Source organism: Papaver somniferum, unplaced genomic scaffold, assembly GCF_003573695.1.
Source record: "Papaver somniferum cultivar HN1 unplaced genomic scaffold, ASM357369v1 unplaced-scaffold_123, whole genome shotgun sequence".
NCBI lineage: Eukaryota > Viridiplantae > Streptophyta > Magnoliopsida > Ranunculales > Papaveraceae > Papaver > Papaver somniferum.
Genome location: NW_020621381.1, coordinates 2,064,441 through 2,073,600, shown reverse-complemented (window position 1 = coordinate 2,073,600; position 9,160 = coordinate 2,064,441). Strand labels below are relative to the sequence as shown.

Genomic DNA, 9,160 nt, shown 5'->3' with positions numbered 1-9,160 from the left:
ATTGTGGGAATATTAATTACCAAGATCAGCCTCCTTGGTTGGCTGCAAAATATCAATCAATGAAGATGGAATGAGAAAGAAAGATAAATATACTGAAAAAACATATCACTTTTACATAAAAGAAACGCACGTCATCAGTTAGTAATCTCAGCCGCCAAGAAGACATATATGTCTACAAAAAAAGAAGAGATCTACCTGATAGCAGCTGAGTTGTGTCTTCCTGTTAGTGGATGAGCAAAAAAATTAGTAATCAAACTTCAAAACAACCATCTGTCTATATGTCCTAGCAGACTAAAAATGATGTTCAAATTGGGTTTTAAAGGCAACAATAACCCTATCTACCATCATAGGCTTCTCTCAAGTTTTTCCAAGATTATAATGCATATATCTATCAATTAAAACCATTAGTAGTCTACGTATAAAACTCCCAGCTTCTCCCAAGCCTTAAATTCGATAGCTTGTCACCAATAGTACAACAAGAAAACTTAGCTTTAGCAACTACTCTGATTCAGTTGGTACATGGCCGTTTTTTGCGGGTAGAGCACTCTAGCAACCAGTTTGGCAACAGGTATGCTCTGTGACTATGGAATGCTTTGCTAAAGACCTGGACCAACCATGCTGCTGGAAGAGATATCTTTCAACTAAATGGATAGACGAAAGTTTTGGTCGACACAATTTTCCAGTTACCACTGTCTGTCGTTGGTAGAAGTACAAAGCATTTGTTGCTGAAACATTTCACCTGCAAACCTGTTTGTTGCTGAAGACAAATACATCGTCGGTACAGGTGGCCAGTTATTAAACGTTGTCAGCTGCTAAAGGATTGAACTTGATGAATTTCACTTGGTGAAGGTGTTTCATGTCGTCGGCTAAGGACTTTTACCGCCCAATGTTTTGATGGTCATGAGTTTTATCCATTAAATCTTAGTTGGTAGACGGTTTTAGCTGTAAAGTAGTTGGTTGGTTAAGGTGTTAGGTGTACATTGGTGAAGAATTCAACCAACATAAGATCCGGCCGATGACGTTCACTTGGTGAAGGCCCTCAGCCAACTACGAATTTCAGCTGCTAGAGAGTGATTTGCAAAAGTATTATAATGCAAAAATAAATATGGATTTGATTTTGAAAATTCATCCACCTCTTCTGGTTAACCACCAAGACAGCAAAAAACTAGGAACATATTTGTGTGCTCACATCCATATTCATTGTACATTGAAAAGATAAACTGACTAAAATATTAAGACATCAAGGACACACGGAACCTAGGCTTTCATCGAGGGATTGATAGCAACTGAGAGCCTGGATCTGGTTTTGTACTTACTAAGCTCTCACCATTGACAGTCCTCCTGTTCCTCTGGTATGTGTGCCTTCTTCTTGGCACGCTTCCTGCAGTGTATCTAAGAGGCCTTGTCCTTCTGTAAACACCTTCACCATTAAGTTCTTTCCGCTGCAGCATCCCATTCATGTTTGAAAAGATTGCGTTGATACACTTGCACCCGCCTAGTTTGTAATAACAAAATTTGAGACCTCAAGTACAAAACGCATATAAACTAAAAAATAAAAGTACCTCCAGGTCAAAAAAAGCAATGCATTTCTCACCTGCTCATGAGCATTTTTCCATGTTTACTGGCCAAATGTCGGAACTCACACTCAATGCGGAAGGGGATTTTTGAGCTGCTAATGCAGCCTTCTCCTGTCAGTAGTTCGACAAGATCCATCAGTAATTCTTATAGCCATATATCCAAAGCATGTGTCAAAGTGGATTATGATTGATCGAACTACCTTTCACATAGCTTCCATCAGAGGCGAAAAACGAAGGGCACTATAAAGAGTACGACAACGAAGCTTATGAATATCCGGAGGTAGATTATTGTTAGCTAGGCTAAAATCGGATTTTTCTTCTCGAATAACCTATATAAAATGATATCCAGTTTAGACATATTGAGTTATATCAATCTGTCTACAATGAAAGAAGCCAACTGAACATACCTGGTAACCATCCCACATGCGAGCTATCTCATCTTGGTGGTATTCCATACCCAACCAGCTTCTGAAATGCGTAACTGCTCTGGTAGCAGTATCCAGTTCCTTCGGTAGCTTTTTCATGATTTTGATATCATTAGCTAAAGCACTTATGAAATAATGGAGATAAAAAACATCTGAGAAATTGTTGTAAATCAGAAAAATAAAATAGTCAAGTCAAGTTATTGTCTATAACAAAATGCTTGAAGCATGAATATAAGAACTGATCTCACCTAGTATCTTGCCAAAAAGACCAGTTGTGCTTATAATACACGCAACTGCTACCACGTTCCATTGGAGAAGTTCTAAGTGCTCAATAATACAAAAACTGAGTACACTTGCAATTATAATTCAGTTGATGCATCTCCTTCTGCAGAAAAACATGCGTTATTTTTTTTCCTTTGGAAAATTCTACCAAATAGAATATGACATATCCCAAATCTTCTAAACCATATTATTGCATTCCATATCTCTCCAATCCCACAAAGTGGATTTCACCTTATCCTCGAATACTCATTTATCTCAGAGCTGTTAAGAAAGTGGAACCAAAATTCTATAGCATATAAATAATCATGTGATGCGGACAGACGTTCAACGTCAACTGCTAGTCCAACTGAATAATTATACTCAACTGACTATAGAAATCTACAAACACAACACAACAAGCGAAGGTGAAAAATAAGCAAGTAACCACGCGACTTCATTAAAACCTGGGTTGCACAGACGTGGACACGACACGACGCGGACACTACAAAATTCTCAAAAAACTAGGACGCGGACACGTATATACATATTTTTTATTTATATATATATTTATGTATTTATACAACAAAGTCAAGTGTTTTGATCCTAAAAATTAGAAAATAATGCTACATATGTATAAATTTCAGAAGAAAAAGAGAGATTGTTTGTTTATACACATCGAAGGTCAAAGCAATCAATCACTAGTAAACACATGGCACAATCAAAATGCATTCATAGAACAACAAATGTCCAATCAAGGGTATATGTGATGTCATTTTCAATTAGAAAACCCTAATAAAGACTTAAATGATTGATTTAAATGTTTGTCTTTCTTCATTTAGTTAACAATAGTAAAAATAAAGGAAGAAGTTTAAATGAAAAAGAAAATGCTTTAAACCCTAGTCATCGGTGCGTCCAAACAAGACGCGTCTTGCATCGGACACGCGTCGTGTCAGCGTCCAACGCGCGTCCTGTGTTCGACGTGAATGGGACGCGGACACGACTCATAAGATGGAGCGTCCGTGCAACCTAGATTGGAACTGAATCAAACAACCAAAAGCAACAAAAAAATTAATCATATATTGAAAAGGTTGAATTTACACAGCAGAAGCAAACACAGGTATATTCAACAAAGATTGAGCTTATTTACATGAATACTTAGGAGTATGATCAACACAGGGCACAAAATATTTATTCTGGGGAGCCTTCCACATCTTGTCAATACCGAGATTCCGATTTGCAACATTCAACCGTTATCCAATCTCATCGAATCCAATCCGGTATGCTCTACACATTAAACCTTAAAAACTCAAGACAATGAACCACTTTACAAACTAAGATAATTAAACCAATTCATTCTAGTTGAACCTCTCCTAATCTAAACCCCGTCTTAAATGATAGAAAATAAACAAATCGATCATTTACTTACAAATGCGCCTCCAAGTTTATTGAGCATCGCATTAAGCCTCTTCAAATGCTTCTTCAATCCCCTCACAGAATAAACAAACAGTTAGGATAGAACAAATTTGGTATAATACTACAAGTTTAAGGAACCGTAATCCAACTAAGCCAACAAGTGTAAGGAACCTCTGCATTTCCAGCAATTCATGAAAACATCCTTAAAATTCACGACATAAACGGAAATACTACAAAGGCAAAAATTGAACAATAACAGGGGACATTTTATTGAAATGCATTTCTAGAGTAATGAATTTTAAGATACCATGCTTAAGTTATCCATTCTTTTAACACCCAAATAGACTGCAGTCACTTTAGACCATGGGTTGAAGTTAGGTGTTTTTCTAATTACCAGAGCGATCAGAATCTGTCGAGATTCAAGAGTAACATCACAAAATTCAGTGGATTGAGCAATGAATTTTTTTCATCATTTCGCTTAGAGTTCAGAATTTTAGATGGAAATCAGGGTCACAAGTTTCCACATCCAATTATTCGAAGGCAGTTTTAGCTAGAGCTAGAGGTATGCTCTTGACTAGAAAGCCTTGCTTAACTATCTCTCCTACTACATCTGTTAGTCTGTGTGACAAATGGATGCCCCCGTCTTTTGGTTGGATTAAATGTAATACTGATCGAGCCTATGATGATATTGCTGGAGCTAATGGTGCAGGATATGTGATGCAGAACTTCGCAAGCAAAGCTTCCTTTTGTGCTTCCTTAGTTTTTGAAGTAAAGTCTGCTGAAGAAGCTGAAGCCATAGATATTTGGGCATCCTTGAAGAAAGCAAAGGAGGAAAAATTCACTCAAATTATCATTGAGAGTGATGCTAAAGGTCTCATTGATCAATTTTCATCTGGCATATTCGATGGAGACTCTAGAATGGATGCTATCTTTAAGGACATTCTATTTTCTCTTCTAGTTTAGTAGCTTGTGTTTTTTCTTACCAACCTCATTATTGTAATTTTGTTGCACATGAGCTTGCTCAATGGGAAAAACTGAACAATTCCTCTATGTACTGGTTTGTTCCTCCAGTTTGGCTTCTACCAACTGTTGAGGGGGATCATTAGCCTTTTTGAAGGCCGTTTTCTATTAAAAAAATTGAAGGCAAATCAAAACTAAAATTTAATTAATAACCCAAGCAACAAAAATAAATCAGAACATGGAGGACAAATGCAAGAATTATATGTATCAGAGCTGATTGAAGGACTAGATTGAAAACACTAAAAAAAATTTCAAGTCCAAAATCAAAAAACTCTAGAAAAAATCAAATTCTAAGAACTAGAAAAAGACTGAATCAACTTATGCCTCATCACTAAACCAAATACGAGATTGAAAATTGGAAGAAAAAATCTCCTAAATACTGATATGTCTACTCTGAGAGGCATTTACATAACAACAATTCCATATGACCAAGAAAGCAATTGTTACCTCATCAAATTCTCCAGTCCTCTTCTGACCCTCTTTTAAAAAACCTCATTACGAATCCAACCCCCATCTGAAACATAGATGAGTACAAACCCAAATTAAAAGACCCGGGGCTTCTTTTTCATGAAAAATCGAAATCAGAAGGAAATAGAAGTAATCATAAAATGAACCATTGAATTACCTAATTGCTTGTAAATCTTCTGATAATTCTTCTGTTATTGGTGAGTCCCTGAAATTATCAAAACAACCAAACCCAGTTGGAACATTATCTCAATTCTTGAATAAAACCCTAACTCATGAAAAACGAACGATCTAGTAAAAAAAATACAAATACTCTTTTATTTGAATCTTACCAGAGGAGCCATTGCTACAATAATGTCTTAATTCAATACTGTAGCTCTATCTTGTTTCTTAATGATAAACATTAAGAATCACAAGATTAATAATGAGTATCAGCCGATCTATAGTTGCTGAAACCATTTACAGGAGATGAGGTTACAGATCTGAGAATGGGTGAGGAAGAAAAAGAAATCAGAAAAAGGAGTGAATGAAGAGGAGGCGGATTCTGAGACTGATTCTATGTTTTTGATTTATGCATCTAACAGATCTAATATGTTCCTTAGTGGTGGTGGTGAGTGAGTTAGTGAAGATGGCGGCAGTGTTGTTAGGGTTTTTCCTTTTGCTAGATTTGAGAGCAACAAAGAGAGAGAGAGACGAGGGAAAAAAATGAAGTGAGAGATAACTTAGAAAGGGATTTATCTAAAAATTTGGACGGTGATAGAATAAGTCATATGGATTGAGGAAACATTTGGACGGTAGATATGTGATTAGAGAACTTCGTGTTGATCAAGGAAAATTTATTGTTGCAGAGATTCAAACTCAAATGATTGGTATCATCACTGTACCACAGTGACATCGAAAAGAAAAAGAAAATGAGGCTTAGACATTAGAATACTCTGGACTATCTCTTACTTACTACATTGACAAATTTAAGCCTTATGCTCAAAAAATCAAAACCGAAATCCTCTCACATCACATTCAAAGATCTTAACACCATTGGTTTCCAAAGTTGAGCAAAGCCATATGTCTTAAGGATTTTTTCTAGAACTCGTCGCTATTTTTCAATATCATTTGCTTTTGTGTATCTCTTGGGTAGATTAATTAATTGGCCACTCTTGTATTAACCCGTTGTTCATCTATATTATCAAAACCAATTTGCAGAGAAGTTTTTAATTAAGACTCGATTTCAAATCAATGTATTTTGTTATTTGATTTTCATTCCACTAAGCATAGCAAGAACTCATGCACCCTTCTATTACTATGATATAATTTGAGCAGAGTTATTGGGAGAGTTGAAAATTGTACTCATTTACACTTAGAAAATTGAGCGTCCATCTTAATTATGTCAAGCTAGCATCGTGGAATCTTGTTATATCAGCCAGTTGGTGTCTTGATCTATGTAGTTGGACATTTATTGCATTTGAATTTGGATTAGGAATTGATGTTGTAATTTTTCCAAACCCGTTCATTTGAGTATCATTTCTAATTTTCTATAAACAAACTTTTTCCAATATTTTTGGAAAACATATCTATAAAAATCTTGTGTTCTTTAACATAATTGGAAACTTAACAAGAGCATATGCAACCAAGAAAATAGTATTATCATTTACATTTGGGGGACTTTTTTTCTTGCTTTATTTCCTTTGAAATTTGCCTATTATTCTTCCATATATATATTAGTTTAGGCTGTGTTGACATTGGTACTAATTTAATATAAATAGCTCAGTAAGTAAGTAGGATTTTTGAAATACCATAAGAAACCCCAAACCGAAGAAACTATCACATATTTGAGTAAGTTTGAGGCTAAAATCTCTACAACTTCTTGATTAGAAAGAGAATTAGTTTATATCAACTCAGGGATTTCGGTGCCTTTAGAAGTTGGATTTGAAGCCTTAGTTTCTCTACATTTGTTTAAATCTTGTTTCTTTGGTATAATCATCCATATTTTGGTCACTCAACTACCTATTTGTTCAAAACTATTATAAGCAGAACTCAGAAACTTAGCTTCACCAATCTAACTCTCTGTAGGATCAAATGGTGTAAACTACAAAGTAGACATATGCACAAGCATATATTAAGTTGGTCCATGTGCAGTGTTATATAATTATCGTCGTGCAAAAATCTTGGACTCGGTGTCGGTAAACATATACAACTTCCAATTATTACCACTTTTGTTTAATGAAATAATTAATACTCTTCATGTTGGAAACAATAAAGAAAATTCACACAAAATAAATCTCAAACAGCTGAGTCGCGGACTAGGTCGCTATCTTTAAGGTATTTCGCGACTCTGCCTCTTGATTGTGCTGGCAGTCAAAAACTTGTCGAACACCTATGGGATAAAACAGCTGATTCTCTCTCAGAGAAATCGAACCAACTCTTACTCTATCTTACACTTGCTCAGAATACAAATAGATGAAAAAACTCAGTGATTCATCTTCTCCAAAAACTGTCTTTTATAACTCAAAGGAAATCAATTCGGTTTAATGAGAATAAAATCAATAATAACTGCATACTTAAAATCCTCCATAACAGTAATAAAACTGCTAGAATATAAAACCGAAATTAATGAATTTAATTGAGAATATTAAGTTGACAAAAAACCGTTATGGAAATCAGAAGTTAAATCTGCAAAAAATTAACTTTTAAATCAGTAGACCTCCCAAGACCCCCAAGGCCCCAAAGCCCCGCTCTCCCGGACTTTTTAAGTAATATATATATATATATATATAATATACCTAGTCAAATGCATGGGGTGAGACTTGAACCCAAGTGTATAGTGTGGGAGCCCAAAATAATACCACCACATCAATTCTATAAGATTGATATAATATTACAAAACTATGTTTTTAAATATATATATCTCCCAACAATCCCCCACTTATATTTTAAAAACATTGAGCAAGTGATGTATAGTTGTGCATCTGCAAAGGTGCCTTTCGACTTGAACCTCCACATAGTGTTGAACTTTCTAAGTACCAGGTGACTAGAGTAACTTGCGTCTTGAACTCTAACTAATATTAGATTATTTAACACATACAACTATATCTAGAGTAAAGTCCTTAAGTTCGCACATTAAGGCCATGTGCTTATCCCTTTTTTAACAAATGATCTAGAGAAATGCCCAATTTCTCATAGAAGATGGCCACACCTTCCCATTCATATAGGTGAGTCTATCAAGAATACCCCTGTGTATACCACTCTAACTTAAGAGCTATAGACATCATTAAGAAATAAAAAAAAAACTCAACTTGTTTCCCACTTCAGGATATCATGCTACGGGAATGCATGACTCTATCATATCATTCATAACTTCGTCTAGTCCCTTTGAACCTATTTCTAGGTTGGTTATCGGTTACAAATGACTCAACTTCTAACGGGAAAAAGTCCAATGCTTTTATAGGTATTCCATATCTTTTCTCTTGCTAATCCTTTCGTCAAAGGATCGGCTAAGTTTCCTTCAGATCTCACATGATCTACTCTAACAACGCCAGTTGTGAGAAATTCTCTAACTGTGTCATGCTTTCGACGTATCTGTCGATTCTTATTGTTATTATAACAATTCTCTACTACTCTGATAGCTGCAATACTATCGCAGTGGATCAAAGTGGCTGGTATCAGTTTTCCCATACTGGAATGTCTGACAATAGACTCTTCAGCCATCTTGCCTCTGCACTAGCTGCTGCTAGTGCCATCAATTCAACTTCCATCGTAGATTGGGCTATAATTGTCTGTTTCCTTGATCTCCGAGATACAGCGCCCCCAGCAATAGTAAAAACATATCCATTGGTGGCCTTGGAATCATCTGAAAGAGTGTTCCAATTAGCATCGCTAAATCCTTCAAGGACGGCGGGATACCTCTTATAGTGTAATCCTAGGTTTGTGGTTCTTTTCAGATACCGCATAACCCTCTCAATAGCATCCCAGTGTTCCAAACTAGGATTACAGGTAAACCTGCAC

General features: G+C 35.7%; 1 long non-coding RNA gene and 1 other non-coding gene across 5 annotated transcripts; both read right to left on the bottom strand.

Moving 5' to 3' along the window:
* Positions 1-1,098: 1,098 nt before the first annotated feature.
* On the bottom strand, positions 1,099-5,973 carry LOC113330986. Of its 4 annotated transcripts, XR_003350622.1 has the most exons (11): positions 5,494-5,973; positions 5,322-5,369; positions 5,144-5,210; positions 4,664-4,801; positions 3,690-3,740; positions 3,411-3,547; positions 2,251-2,387; positions 1,985-2,092; positions 1,778-1,906; positions 1,595-1,688; positions 1,099-1,495 (listed from the first exon to the last, which is right to left on the bottom strand). It is a non-coding gene; the product is annotated as an uncharacterized LOC113330986 (long non-coding RNA). The 4 variants fall into 4 exon arrangements; XR_003350620.1 differs by lacking the exon at positions 4,664-4,801 and having other exon boundaries at positions 1,985-2,154; XR_003350621.1 differs by lacking the exon at positions 4,664-4,801 and having other exon boundaries at positions 1,985-2,126; positions 5,494-5,972.
* On the bottom strand, positions 4,075-4,154 carry LOC113331103. The gene has a single exon (XR_003350702.1). It is a non-coding gene; the product is annotated as a small nucleolar RNA snoR14 (small nucleolar RNA).
* Positions 5,974-9,160: the final 3,187 nt, after the last annotated feature.